General features: G+C 37.1%; 1 long non-coding RNA gene across 1 annotated transcript in view; it reads left to right on the top strand.

The window, feature by feature from the left end:
- LOC308056285 overlaps positions 1–15,575 on the top strand; it is a 32,011-nt gene extending 16,436 nt beyond the window's left edge. The window contains exon 2 of the long non-coding RNA XR_013924766.1: positions 1–15,575. This exon is cut by the window's left edge and continues 13,590 nt beyond it. This is a non-coding gene — a long non-coding RNA (uncharacterized lncRNA).

Below are 15,575 nucleotides of genomic sequence, written 5' to 3'. Positions count from 1 at the left end.
TTTCTACCATTATGTTCTCATCCTACAGACAAAACCATCTGAGACCACCTAAACCAGAAGGCAGAGGGTTGAGAAGTTTTTGGAAGTCCACTCTCTTTTGATTAACAGCACTGAGACAACTGCTGCAGAAACAGGAACTCATCTGGGGAAAGAAAAGCTCTCCTGCTCCCAGAGAAGAGTGTGCAGGGTGTGAATTAAAATAAATAGTTAGTAAAAGGGGCGTCGATGTCAAAGTGGTGCAAGGGCCTTATTCCCACGGCCAAGCCCAGCGTCTGCAGCTCACCTCACTCTGAAAGTCCACTTTCTCTATGGGCAGCTCTGATCACCTGGCAGCTTCTCCTCCTTTGCCCAGAGGACAGGCAGCTCTGCCTTGCCCACAGCCTCTCGCTGTGCACACCTTTCACAAAGGTACCGGCTTTTCTTTCTGCTCGGTTCCTGCTCAGTGCCCTGTGCTGCAGCAGGAAAAGTTATTGCACTGGTGACATTTCCATGTGCAGGTTGACATTTCCCTTTGCAGGAAGCTACTCACCTTACAGTCCGTTTTATTTATTGTTGCTTTGGCTCATGGGCCACCATGGAGGTTACTTTAACATAGAAGTAATTAAGGATCTATAATGATAAGTAGGGATCTGCTATTTTTATTCAACTGTAAAAATCACATACAACCACAGGGACTGTGTAAACCATAAATATAGACATGGTTGTGATTCAGACCTCAGCAACTGTGGTGTAAATCACAGTGAAAGCAGTGTATTTAGGAGAGCCTTACTGCTGTAAATTAGAAATAAATCTATATAGTATTAAGCATTCTATATGTATAAATTTTAAAAGATTGTGCTGGGAAAGTACCATCATATTTTTTTTAAAGATGGATACAGATGCTTTAAGGTCACATTCCAAGTCAGTCTGGTAAAGAAACTGGTCTTCGTAAAATCTAGGTCAATAAGTAGTATTTTGGATTAATGCAAGCAGTAACTGGTAAAAAGAGTAAGAATTCCCATTATTTTTTATGTTTTTTTTACTTGAAATTTGAAATAAAAAAACTAGAGTTGGAAAGAAGGAAAAAGTATCAGTGTGAAAATGTTTTCATTATTTGCATTTATTTTGACTCACATGTACACACACAAAATGAGAAGAACTGCAAACTGAAGACTGAAGAAAGTATTTAAATAAAAAAGTTAAACTTTTTCTTTCATTTGAAGACGCAGCAGGAAGGCAAGGATTAATCTTTGGAGAGAATTAGAGAAAATGATATTTTGGAAATAGAAAGCTGTAATGTTTCATTTTCAAATATGTCAAAATATAATATCATAATAAAATTGGCACTAAAACTTTATTTTTATTTCAATGGCAATTTTTTTTCCAGAAAACAAAATAAAATAATAATTAAAAAAACACATGTAAAAGTTACAACTGATAGGGCAAGAGGAAACGGCCTCAAGTTATGCCAGAGGAGGTTTAGGTTGGATATTAGAAAAAACTTCACTGAAAGGATGGTGAAGCCTTGGAACAGGCTGCCCAGGGAGGTGCTGGAATCACTGCCCCTGGAGTTATCTGAAAGATGTTGTAGATGTGACACTTTGGAACATGCCTTAGTTGTGATCTTGGCAGTGTTAGGCTATGGTTGAACTTGATGATCTTAAAGGTCTTTTCCAACCTAAATGATTCTATGATTCCATGACTCCATAAAAAGTATTTTTACTGACGTCAGAAATTAATTGTAAATCCAGCTTATTTATTAATTATTCAGAAAAAAATATTGATGCTTTCTATGAAGCTATGTAAGAGACAATGCTGAACTGAAAGGGCTTAGAGTCTTTAATAGACAAATTACAGTGTTCTTATGTGACATTTTGGATCACTTAGTGGATCTTGATTAGTAGATTTACTTTGAAAAAAGAAGTGATTCAATACATATTGCAGTTACTTAGCTACTTGCAGAATCATAAAAATATGTGTTGGGAGACATCTTTTGAGGTCTCTAGTCTGGCTGCATATTCAAAGTAGGACAGCTGCCAGCATTGTATTAGGTCAGGCATGGCTATATCTACCTGATCTTGAAAGCATCCAAGGATGGAGAATCCTTCAGTTTCCTGGGTGATTTGCTCCAGGGCTGCACAATCCCCAACAGAGGACATTTTCTACTGTCCAGCCTAAACTGCCCAAGCTGCTCCTTGCAGCTGTTCTGTCTGTCATAATATCCACTACTTCCAATAAAAGTTCATCTGTGCAAAAGAAACTGACAAATTATTGTAAATAATTTATTTTGTTAATATTTTCCAATACTTTAAAAAAATAAAGGTTAATAGAAGTAGTTCCACAATCCCCTATACAGACTGTTCTTCAATGCTCTTTCATTCTCTACAGCGAATATTGTGTTAAAATAAAATTAATAAAAAATAAAATAGAAAAACTTTTAAAAAACTTTTATTTGATTGAAAAGCACATAAAATTGAGCATTTTAGGAAAATCTTGAAGTGCATGTGCTTTCATCACCTTCTCTTTGGGGCATTCAAAGAGCTTTACATCAGATTGGTGCAGCATAGGTAATTTCAGGCTGAAGTTCTTAGACTAAAACCAGTTTTTCATTTTTCAGGAATACATTGAGTGCACCTTAGTCCTTTGAAAATTTACTCCCTGAGAGCTTATAAAGTGAGATGGGCTAGAAACAAGGAGAAACTGATTCAAGTCTTTTCCAGTGCTACTGAAAATCCTGAGACATTTAAACAAAGCACCTCTTCAGTCTAAGCCTTAGTCCTTTGAAAATATATTCTTAAGACTCCACATGGCAGAAGAGTTTTCACAAAAGTAAAGCTTGTAATTGTAAATTCTTATTGAAATTTTGATCCAAATGCTTTTATGTCAGAGTTGTTCCTGTAGAAATTGCTGGCCTTTGCAAAAAGTCTAACAATAGTAAATTCTACTTCAACTGTAAACTCTTCAGTGACACCATTACATCATTTGTTTGGTTTGGGTATAGCTCAGAGGAGACTGAGACCAAACTGGAAACTCCAGATGTAATCATATTCACATCATGATCTGATGTTTACCGATTCTTTATAACCTTGATATCAATTGTTTCAAATGACTTAACATGAATACCAGAAAAAAAGTAGGGAAAACAGATTTATCTTAAAAGGCCATTCTGCAACCAGGTTCCCTTCTAATGCAGTGAGAGGGGAAAGAGGTCAGATTCATTTACACATTGCTTGTTCACAAATCTGAAATATAATAAATGCTACCATTCATTGAAATGGTGACCACAAACAATGAACACTTCTAAAAAATTAATTAAACAGCTGGGCTAAATCACAAATACACTGAATGAATTTTTAAGCAAATTTTTAACAGGAGTGCATTTCTTCTTTAAATTTGATCAAAGAACTACATATAAACTTGAAATACATATTTGCTTATTTCTACTTCTTTATATTTTCCTTTTAAAAATAAATAAATCTGATCTGCTGGAAGATGCAGTATAGTGATCAACTCCAAGAGTATCAAATCCAGATACTAAGAAGGGGGCTGTGCTTGAAGAGAAGGAAAAGCACATATCACTAAAAAGTTTGAAACAGCCTAACCAAAAGCCAAACACTTCCTCACTTTTGATTACCTAAATCAAAATAATCCCATTGATTCCTTCTGCACATTTCACTTCTTTGTTGTGAAAACCTGCTGTTTTCCACTACCCGTTGCAAGTTCTCTGGAATAAGAGTTTTTTTCCCAAAAGATAGGTATGCTGTGCTTGATATATGTGGACTGTGGTTCTTATTTGGCATGGTGAACACCCTCATCACCGTCATCATTTTAAGAAAAACAACGAACCAACCACCTGGAAATAATGGAAGGAGGAGACATTGCATAGAATGGCTACAGCAACTGCAAAACCTCGCAAGATGCAGCTCATACAGACCACCAGTTTCAGAGGAAGGGACCGCAGCTGCGGTTCATGTGCTGACAATGAACAGCTGTGACGGATGTGTTTGCTATGTTGTTTCTGTTGAAGTTGTCTTCAACTCCTGGTTAACCTTGCATCTGGCATAGTCTGTAGGTAATCATCATCTCTGATAGCTTCTAGGCTCGTACACTGTGTACGTGTCTCAGCTTCTGTGAGGTGTTTGCTTGTAAAGAGAAATGTAGCAGGAGTCTAGGTGCACAGTAAAACTCATGCTGTAGTCAACCAGCTCGCAGATGACATGTCTAATAGAAGGTCAGTCTGTTATTTAACCTGAAATTTAGACAAAGTATGTAAATATCTCTAATGAAAAACAAGAAACAATTTGCAAAACAGAGGATGTTACAAATACTTAACAACATATGGCCTTGGGAGAAGGAATAGATGCCATAAATATGTCAGGCTGGGGCATAACAAGATAAGCTTAAGGAGAACCAAATGGTTAATGAGACCAAAAAGAAAATTACTTGAACTACCTGTGTACTGTCCTAATTAGCATACTAAAAGATCTGCCCAGGAGCAAAGAAAGCCCCCTACTAACAAAGACTCCTCCCCACAGAACATGCATGGTGAAAAAAAAAAAGGCTAAAAAAGAACCTGCACTTTTTAATGGAGAGGAGGCCCATAAGAACCAATGAGAATTGTGACTAAAACTAATTGTAAACAATTGTCCAGAGTGTATAAAGTATTTTACTGTGTATTAAGAGGTGTACTAGCTTTGTAGATTTACCACCTGATGCCCATCTCTGTGTGGACATGTAATAAAAGGTATCTCAGCTCTGTGTGTGAGATGGGCTCTTTGCACACCAGGGAATGAAATCTGTTCATGAGACAGCACCGGACTTGTGCACGGGACTATATATGTTTCCTACAGAATAATTGGTTGAGGAAATGGCCATAGTCCTTTTACTGAGGATGCGGGGCTTCACAGGTCCAAAACTCCAGCAACACAGCTAACATTTCATTCATCTAGTTGTTACAGATTTGCTAACAAGTTAGAATTAATTGACCTTATTTGATTTTATAAAATAATTTTTAATAGAAATATAGAGGGATAAGAAATATATTTTAATGAAACTTGTAGTTGCACAGCAAAAGCTGCTATGAAATCCTTTGTACAGACCTATACCAAGGCCAGAAGAATGGGCTAGAATCATTGTTTAAAATTTAGGTAACAAATTTGGGATTTTACAGATTTCTTTGTATTTGACTAGTCTTCTGTATGTAGAAGTGTATTGAAATGTCAGAATATAGAATTAATGGAAACTGGGGAGAGTCGACTGGAACAACTAGTAGTTACCTGCCAAGAAACCGTGAACTTTAGTAAAAGGTAATTCCGGCAGGGGGAGATCGCGACCACCGACTCACATACAACGTCCCAAATCGTACCCCAGACCCATTTCTGAACCTTTCTAACCTTTACTGCGCAGAACTGGATATGGGAGGAGGGTATGTTAATGATTTTTGGGAAATATTATGATTATGCATGAATATTTAATGACTATGTATGATACATTCTATATATGGTGCATGATTCTGAAATTTGGTGTGTGTTGATTGTGAAGAGACTCACTCACGCACCCAGCTGTCAATAAAGTGTCTGCTTATCTACATCACATTGGTGTCGATAAGTTCTTCATTCCGAGATTTCAGTGACATAGTCAAGTTTTCATAAAGGAGGCAGCTCTGTCTGTTACAGTCTTGGATGAATTTTAAGAAACATTCATCTGTAACACTTTCACTTTCTAGATCCTTTGTGTTTTGATTCCCATTTGCCTCTGAATTTCATTTAAAAAAAAAAAAAAAGCCACCAAAGCAAACAAAAAATCTCACAAAAGAGATCTAGAACTCAAGTACTTAATGCCACACACACACACACCCCCGCCCCCCACCCCCTTCTTTATTAAAGTAGAAAATATCCCCTTAAAATTGGAAGGATGAGTTCTGTGACCTGTAAACCCTGAAACAAAATTACTGATGTGGTACCAGGACAAAGTTATGTTAGTATTGTATCTCTTTAGGGGTATAAAACACCTCTTCATTACAAGAAAGGGTATTTCTGTAGGGTGCTTCACAGAAAAAAAGGCAAGTTGCATTTACTCATGCCAAGTGGAAAGCACAAAAATAAGGTTATTGAGACTAAAGCAGTGATAAAGGGGCCAGATTCATTAGCTCAAGGATGTCACTGTGCTAACTACTTACTCAGCTTTTGGTCCTCTCAATGCATGTCAAGAGAGGTCTCCCACCCACTCACCCGTACCATCTTGACCATGCACAAGTATGTGCTGAACTACACCTTTTCCTTAAGTGATAAATCTTCAGCCAAAAAAAATATCTGGGAGAAAAAAAAAAAGAAGAAAGAAAGAAAGTATTTTCTGATTTTGAAGATATCAAGTGATGGAGTAAAAAACATTTTCCTCAGTAGTTTGTGCCACTGGTTAATCATCTCCTCGGTTGTGCCTAATTTCCAATTTGAATTTGTCTGGCTTCAGCTGCCAGCCATTAGTTCTTGATGTGCCTTTCCCCGCTAGATTAAAGAGCCCATTAATACCCAGCATTCTTCCCCTGTGAAGGTGCTGATACGCAGTACTGCAGTCACCTCTCAGTCTTCATTTTAATAGGCTAAACAGATTGAGCTCTTTAAGTCTCTCTCTGTGAAGCATTTTCTCTGGACCTGAAATCATTTCCATGGCTCTTTTCTGCACCCAGCTCATTTTTTTTAATAAACTCCTTATTTTTATTCATGCAGATGCCACAGTTATATTCTACTGTCAGTCCTATGAACACTGAGCACTGAAATAAAATATTTTCTTCACTCCTTCACCCTTCCCTCTTTATGCAGCCAGGATCACACAAGCTTCTTTTCTACCAGTGCTATTCTTGAAATCACTATTACAATTATCCTTTTCAAAGTCTTCATTTTGCAGCATCCCGTGATCATTCTGTGTCTGGAGTGCATATGTTGTTCTCATGTGTATAATTCATTTAGAGAACCAAACACAGCAAAACTAAATACGATGGGTGGCAGAGAGACTCATTTACCAAGAACCCAGATGCCTTTGAATGGGTGCTTGGATATTGTTAATATTTATCCCTCTATCAGCTAATGGAATGATAAATAATGTGTCATCTGCACATTTTATGAGTAATGATTTTATATATTCTTCCAACTCCCTGTTTAAAATGTTGATGAGCATTAAGTCTTTCTCTAAACTTCTAGTATTCACTGATGTTTCTCTATTGATAACAAGTTTTTTCACAGCTCTCAGGTTAGTGGACAGAACTGTGTGGGTTTTGTTGATACTCTGAAGTATGTATCTTTAATTGATATGGTGCACTGAAATAAATAATGCTATAGCACATAGCATAGTAGTAGAATTACTTTTACCAAGCAACTTGCAAGCACCTTCAAACATAAAACCAGGTTTGCTTTATGGGGCCTCTTTTCCATTTTTTTTAATTATTATTAGTACTATTGGTTTTGATTGCATTCTCCACTTTAATTTTCTATTTATTTGCTGAATGTCTTGTAAAATTTTCCATTGTCTTACCCAGAATTGACTTTTTATTTTTTATTTAAATAATGGAACAATAGAATTATCTTTCTAGATTGTTAGGGGTTCATTGTTGGGTTTTTTTCCCAAAAAACCTATTACAAATTTGTATTAACAGGAAGATGGGCACTTAAGGCCCATGCTCAGGTTCTTGAGATGAGAATTTCAGCCCCCCTGATTTATAAATGTCTATGCCTAGAAAGAATATTTCTCTACCTTTATTAGTTACTAATGGACTGAAAAGTACTTTACTCACCTCATGTGATACAAATGCTTCATATTGCCTCTTTCAAATATGAAAGCTCACTTTTTACAGGAAATACCTCTTTTTGTGCATCTTCATTATAATTTTGTCTATTACCATTTAGTAATGGAAATATTCCACTCTTAGGATCTATTTTACTCCTACTACACTTGGAAACTCTTTTTTATTTTTCTGTGCCCTGCAAGTAACATAATGTTTCCTTGAGGTCTTTATGAATTTTCTTTACATTTTAGCTTCTATTCCAGATAAGCCAGAATATTCATAATCGGGATATCGAGATAATGTACTGTTAGTGTTGGCTGTACCTGGTTCAGATGAACTTCAGTTTCATACAAGCCCTGGGAATGTCTTAAGGATTGAGTGATGCCAGATATACTGTTTTCAAGCTTTTCAATTGTTAATATATCTCTTTGCATATATATTGCAACACGCAAAAGGGTAGGGGTTTTGACGGTGATGCTTCTGTAGTGCAAAGCATGTTCTAAAATTAAAAAAAAGACAATGGATATTATATGGTTAGCAACCCTCTTTTTATTTCTATTCTTGACAAGCCTTTCATCTTATATCTGGTAAATTTTTACTACTTAACAAAGAGAAAAGATTTGAGGAGTTAGTATTTACTGATGAGGTGCAGTGGGCTTGAGTTAACGGGAACAGCCATTTTTAAAGGTATCTGGCAACTATAACTGACCTACTCACAGAATTTTGCAGAAAGGAGCCTTGGTTTCTATCCCAGATGCTAAGTCAGTTTGGTTAAATAGGAAACATCTCGAGATTCTTACATGATCCTCACTCTTCATCATCCCTGCTTCCCTTGAGGTTCATGTATGAATAATAAAAAAAGAAAATATTGGCATTAGCTGGCAGCCCAAAAGCAGAAACAACTCTGAACGCTGTAAGAGCATTGTATGATAAACGTGTTGAAGATATGGCTATTTGCACAAGAATTTGACCCCTTATTATTGTCACAATACCTTTCCCTAAAATTGCAATACAGCAAACCAAAGCCTGTCCTCTGTTACCAGTTCCTGGGCTTGGGCATCTAAGGTGTTTGGAATGCCTTTATTTTCCTGTGGTAGGAAAAAGTACTTCACTGAGAAGGTGGCTGGTCACTGGAACAGGCTCCCAGGAAAGCAGTCACAGCACCAGTCCTGTCAGAGCTCAGGAAGCATCTGGATGGTGCTCTTACTCATATGGTTCAGTTTTAGGTAGTCCTGCAAGGAGCAGGGAGCTGGACTGGATGATCCTTATGGAACCCCTCCAACTTGAGATGTTCTGTGTTTCTATGATTCTTTCTTTGTTCCAACAAAACATTCATCGTTTTACACAGAGAAGGGAGAACATCAGATATGAAAGTACTGAAAAACCCTATCCCTAATGCTCAAACATGCATACAACCAACTAAGCAGTAGTCTGAACAGACATTAATTATAAGTCTTTGAAATGCTGTCATAGCATATTTCTCCTTTCTTTATGTGCAAACACATGCATATTTTTATGTGTCTGTATGTATTTGTATATATATATACACAGAAATATGTACGTGCATATAAATAAGTACAAATTGAATGTGCATCCATCTGATATTTCTCTCCTTCTCGCCGCCTTTCTGCATGAACTATTTTAACTTTTCTTGGTTAAAATTACCTCTATTTCTTTGTTACTTAAATATATATTTATGAGTAGACACACATCTGTTTTCCTGAATTAACTTTTGTCAGTTGTGCTTCTCAGATGGCTCAGGGAAGACTATAAAACCTGGGTGTCTTCCAAATGGTCCTGGTCCATATGAAAGGCTGTCTGAGGAACTTCAAGAACATGGTCTTCATAGGCAAAGTAACAAGTGAAATGGTATGAAATGGGCAGTGAGAAAACAGATACAGGAGGTATCTGTAATTTTATCTTAGACTGTCTCTTGAAATTTTTCCTTTTTACATTCCCAACCTTAACATGGCTTGAACTCTTGTGGAAAAACCTATGCAAAGTAGGATCTTACAGCACAGATCATGTGATAAATGGGATGCCCTTCAGGAACATAAATCTGTGCTTGTGCATCCTGATGCAGAATTGGTGTTGATGTTAACATGTAATTTTCCCAAATGCTTCAGAGTCCTTTGGGCTTGCCATGAATGTAAGGATTTATCTTCTAATCTCAGAACCACTTTTCTCTGTCTGGATTATCCATGAGCAGGAAAGTCATTAACATTTATGAACTGGGGATTAATGACACTCCAGAGCATATTATGTGTTCTGTTTTTCCCCTGCCTAACCCCTTAACCTATGACTGAGGTAGAAAAAAACCTGGTAGCAGAGGCCTCTACTCGCCTGGAAACTTAACGGAGTTACAAACTAGCTGAGGTTGAAAGGGATCTCTAGAGACTGCCCAGTTCAGACCCTGTGATCAAAGAAGGGTCATCTATAGCAAGTTTCTTAGAACCATGTCCAAAGGGATTTTGAGTATGTACATGGACAGAGAATACACAACCTCTCTGGGCAACTTCCTGCCACGTTTGACCACCATCACAGTTAAAAAGTTCCTTCTTATGTTTAAATGGATTTTCCTGTATTTCCATTTGTGCTCATTGCCCATCATGCGCAAACTTGTTGAAGGTGCATTGTCCCATCCCTCAATCAATTAATACAGAATTTAAACAGCATTGACCCTTATTGTAGACCCTTGGGATACACCACTAGTAATTGGCCTCCATGGACTTTGTGAATGCAAACCCTCTAGAAACAAGTTAGGCAGCGTTCAGACCACCTCACTGTCTATTTAACCAGCCCATATTTCATCAGCTTGTCATGATGTCATAAGTCTTTCTACAGTCAAGAGGAACAAGATCCACAGTTCTTCCTTTGTCCACCAAGTTAATCTTTTCATCATAGAAGGTTGTCAGGTTTGTCAGGCATGATTTTCCCTTTGTAAATCCATGCTTACTACTCCAAATCACCTTCTTGTCCTTTATGTGTTTAATTCCCATGAGTATTTGCTCCATCATGTCCCTAAGGACAGACATAATGTTGTCCAGCCTACAGTTCCCCAAAGCTTCCTGAATGCCCTTCTTGAAGGAAGGAGTTATGTTTGCTTCCCCAGGAACCTCCCCCAGTTGCCATGACCTTAATTATTTGGGAGTGGTCTCACAATGACATTGACCAGGACCCTTAACAATTGTGGGTGAATCCCATCAGGTCCCATGTTCTTGTCTATATCCAGTCTTTTAAAATGTTCTCTAACCTGATACTCTTCCAGCAAGGGTAAATCTTCCTTGCCCAGACTTTCCCACTGCTCCTGGAGATTCTTCAAGGGGTTTGGGATTCTTGATGTTAGATCTCACCACTGAAGACCAAGGCAAATAAAGCATCGAATACCTCACTTTATCATGTTCCAAGTCCCCTGCCCTGTTTAGAGGGAAGACTAAATATTCTGTAAGTTTTCCTTTTGACGATGAAAAAGGCCTCTTGTTCTCTTCATGTCTTGCCAGAGTCAGCTCCAAGTGGGCTTCCCTAAGACTATCACTACATTTAGTCTCTATATTGCTAGCAGATCCCTTAACCCTGCCTCAGTATCTTGTACACTTGCTTTTCATATCTGAGTTTTGTCAGAAGGTGCTTGTCCATCCATGCAGCCCTCCTGCCACCTTTGCATGATTTCTGGCTAGGTGGGATGGACTATTCTAGTGCTTGAAGAAGGTGGTCTCTGAAAATCAACCACCTCTCCTGGACCCAACTTCTCTTCAGGTCTGTACCCTATGGGATTCTTCCAAGCAGATCCCTGAACAAGGGAGTCTCCTGTTACCTTTTTGTTACCTCCTCTCATGGTCCTGTACTCCACTGTCTCTTAGTCACTGAAGTCAATCTGTTCCCAACCTTCACTTAAGCACAGTACTATTCCTCAGCTAGTGTCTGCCTCTGCAACTGAAGAGTCAGTCTTAGAAACAATGAATGACAAGCTTGCTTTTGTATAATAATGCTGGACCTCTTCTGAAATACTGCGGCAGAAATAATTATTAGCTGATCCAAAGGACATGGAGGTCAACAGAAAGATTTTCAGACTTTATGCTCTACAGATTATATTTGATGACCATTTTTTCAACACAAAAAATAGAGGATGTCAAATTTAATCAGTAAAAGGCAAATGAAAATTTAACAAATGAAGGGTATTCTTCTGATGGTAAAGACGAAAAGCTTGATGAGTTGTTAAACTCCTTGCTGCAGGAACATTTAGAGATTAAGTATCTGTATAGGTTCATAATAAGCCCTTCATGAAAGAAAAAGCCATCAAGGCTAACACATAAAAAGGCCACCCCTTACCTTAGAAGTCTCTGCACTGCAAATTGCAGTTAGTATGGGAGACTGAATGCGTATTCTGACAAAATGCCATGTGTTTACCTTACCTGGTCATCCACCAATTGTCATTATTAGAGAGAGGATACTCAGTTTGGTGGGTTTCAATGTGCCAAAATATTGTCACACAGAGTCCTGATGCAAGCTTCTAAGGTGCTGTGGGCAAAACATCTGAAATGATTGGAAGGTTTGTCATTGCCTTTGATGGAGTTGGAACTCAACTGTCACCAGTTCATTTTAGGAAATCGCTCATATTTTGATGTTATAAACCGAAGACCTGTGCATCAATCCATTATGGCACTGTGGGTCAAAGATGCAAAGATGTTTCATACTTGTTAAAAGGACCTGCTTTTCTAAAAAGTATGAAATTTGGTGTGGTTTTTGAACACCTTTCCCATCACTAAAACATGAACTTCTCAAAAGACTGGAAAGGTAAAGAGTGCTGCTGCTTACTACAAATGCCAAGAATAAATACTATGCAAGAAGTTTAATTCTGGCATTTATGTATGTATAAAACAAAGAAATAATTGAATTGTGAAATAGTTTGTGGTTTTCCTGTTAGTGTTTCTTCTATACGAGTAATTTTGTAAAGTCCAGATTAATTTCTGGTGCAAGTCTATGAAAAGCTCTGCATCAACAGAAAGGATAGATTTGTTGGGTAATCTTTTTTTATTCCAGTAAATGATAAGCCCAGAACTTTACTCACTGTTTCTCTTTGTGAGTTAATACACAGTATTCAATTTCCTCTTTGTATTTTCATTCTTCCTTTGTGTAGGTTTTTGGTTTTATTCTTTTTTTTTTTTTTTTTTTTTTTTTTTTTTTGATTACTTTCCCCAGAGGATGAGGCGAAAGCTTCACTGCCAAGAAAGCTTTCAAAAACCAGCTTTTTTTATTAAAAAACAAACAAAACAAAACAAAAATTAAAATAAAGAAAATGAAGTGTGTTTCTTCTTATACGGAGCAACATTTTGCAGCTAAAAAATTTTGTTGTATTTTTGGACAGGTTATTGGAATTATTAGTAGTCAGGAGACAGCATGTAATTGCAATGATGTAAATCAGAACTGGATTGAGGAAGAGAAAGAGGAGAGAGAAAGAACAGAAGAGAGAAGCAAAAAATAAAAAGAAAGGACAATGACAGCAAAAACAATGGGCCATATCTTTCACTGTTGTGAATCATATATATGCTTTTATTAACAAATACAAGCTAGTTTCTGGTCCTGCTTGCTATCGTCATTACAGAGCAGTCTTGTATTATTACAAGTGAGGTCAGCATCAGGATCATGTGGTAGGAGTGAATGACATATGTCCTCTTGTACTGAGACTTTCATGTTCTGTCTGCTCTGTTGACTGAGGATAGGAACGACTTTTCATTTGTATTTAATATGTTCTAAATGGTAAAAATAAATACCGCTGAGGTTTCTGAAACTGATGCTGTTACCTGGCGGTTCATTCAGTTGACATCTCACATTGTACATACTTGTGGCAGGGTAACAGCAGTCTGATTTCTATTATACAGCACCAAGCAGCATGAGAGATCTAATCTGGAATAGCACTGCGTACTCATCAATACAAGTAACCTAAAGCTTGTTGAGTTTTGAGAAATATTACAAGAAAAGAGCCAAATGAAATACCTAGAACCCTTCCCGTCCCATACTCTTACTAAAACAAAATGTTTCTCACCTACATCTTTGCATTTTTGTGCTGAAGAAACAGACCATATACCTGGGTAGCAGGATGGCGAGCTTCCTCTCACCAGAAAGAGCCTCATCCTAATACAAGACTCAGATATATCCTCTGATGGCACCTATTTTTCTCCATGGATCACAGAGATAGTTAGATACTTTCTTAGTATCTACACAAGCCTAACAATAGATGACATCACCCCACTTCATGTATCTACAAAATTGTCCAGTCACATTTTGACCAATCTACTTTCAAAAGTGGACCCTGGCTGCAAATGGATTTTCAGTTTCACAGGACATTACAGGATTTCCATAGTTTTCACTTTTTAACTGGATAATATTAATAGAACAAATATGAAATTTACTCAGGAATGACAGTCTGAAATAAAATAATAATGATTTTTATTTGAAACTTGCTTTTTCAAAGAAAGTGAAATGGTTCATTGGAATGTTCATGTTTGATTTTAAACACTATAAGAAGCTTTAAAATAATACAAAAAAAGGACGTACGGAAATGGAAACACCTGAACGTTCTGTTCCATTCCAAGCTCATCAAAACAATCTTCTCAGATTTCTTCATAATGAAGTTTTATTAGAATTTATACATTTTTAAGCATGCTGTTTTGACAAGCATTTTCTGAAACAAAGAAAAAAAGGTTGGTAGAGGACACCCTGCTAGCTTTATTTGAAAATCTCTGTATTATATTAAAAGAAGAAAAAAAAAACCAAACCACCACAACAAATTCACCCGACTAAAAAATAGCTAATCTCTTCATTTGGGTTCTCTCTAGATACTTCTTTACTATGGTTCTTCCACAGGAAGATTTGATTACTTTGTACATAAAGAATATTTTTTCATTCCAGGATCTCTAACTTGCATACAAACGTTTATTCTCAAAACAGCTCCAAAGGGTAGTCTAATATATCTGTTCTTACTTTCCCTTTAACATGCTAAAGTATAGACATTTTAAATGAATTGCAAAACCGAAACTTGAGTTTGATGAAGAATCCAGATTGAGGTATTGCCACGTTAGACACCATTAGGCACCCCTCCCTCCAATAAAAAAAAAAAAAAAAAAGAAAAGAAAAGAAAAGAAAAGAAAAGAAAAGAAAAGAAAAGAAAATTCCTCATTTGTGGATAACTGTTACAGCTCCGCCATGTGCAGTACGAAAGGAGAAGTTGCTTTATCATGCTGAAGCATCAAAGAAACACTTTTGAGGGAAAAAAATAATAGTGGAACATCCCACTTTTGCTTCTCCTGCATAAATAATGCAACCCAAGGACAATTAGCATTTGAAGTGTGGTTTCTTGTCATGTCAAGCACCACTTCAGAAGCCAAATGATATAGACAAGTCCCTATTACAATGGAAAACACAGTGGGACAAAGAAAAATATTTCACTTCACTAGGTAAAATCCTTTATCTAAAGGCCAGCTACAAAAGAGACAATGATCTTTGTTGCTGGACACCTACTAGCCATTAATGGAAAAGTTCCTCTGAAAACATACACATGCACTTACAGCTTGGGCTCTAATGAGGGCTTTGCTGTTTGATGACGACACATCTGGCATGCTTTCAGAACTCTGCAGTCCCAATTATAAAGCTGTCCAGCTTAAAAACCCATTACACATCTGAGCCACCAGACCTTCCAAATGAGGTTGAAGAAAAAGAAAAAAAAGAAGGGGAAAAAAAAAAAAAAAGGCAAAGGAAAGGGGTTAAAGATGAAGAAAATAAGGAAGAAAAGAAAGGAAAGGAAGGCTTGATTTGGGGGGGG

The sequence above is a fragment of the Falco punctatus genome, assembly GCF_963210335.1.
Source record: "Falco punctatus genome assembly, chromosome: Z".
In the NCBI taxonomy this organism is placed as follows: domain Eukaryota; kingdom Metazoa; phylum Chordata; class Aves; order Falconiformes; family Falconidae; genus Falco; species Falco punctatus.
Note: the sequence above shows the minus strand (reverse complement) of the source record. Positions and strands in the feature narration are given on the sequence as shown.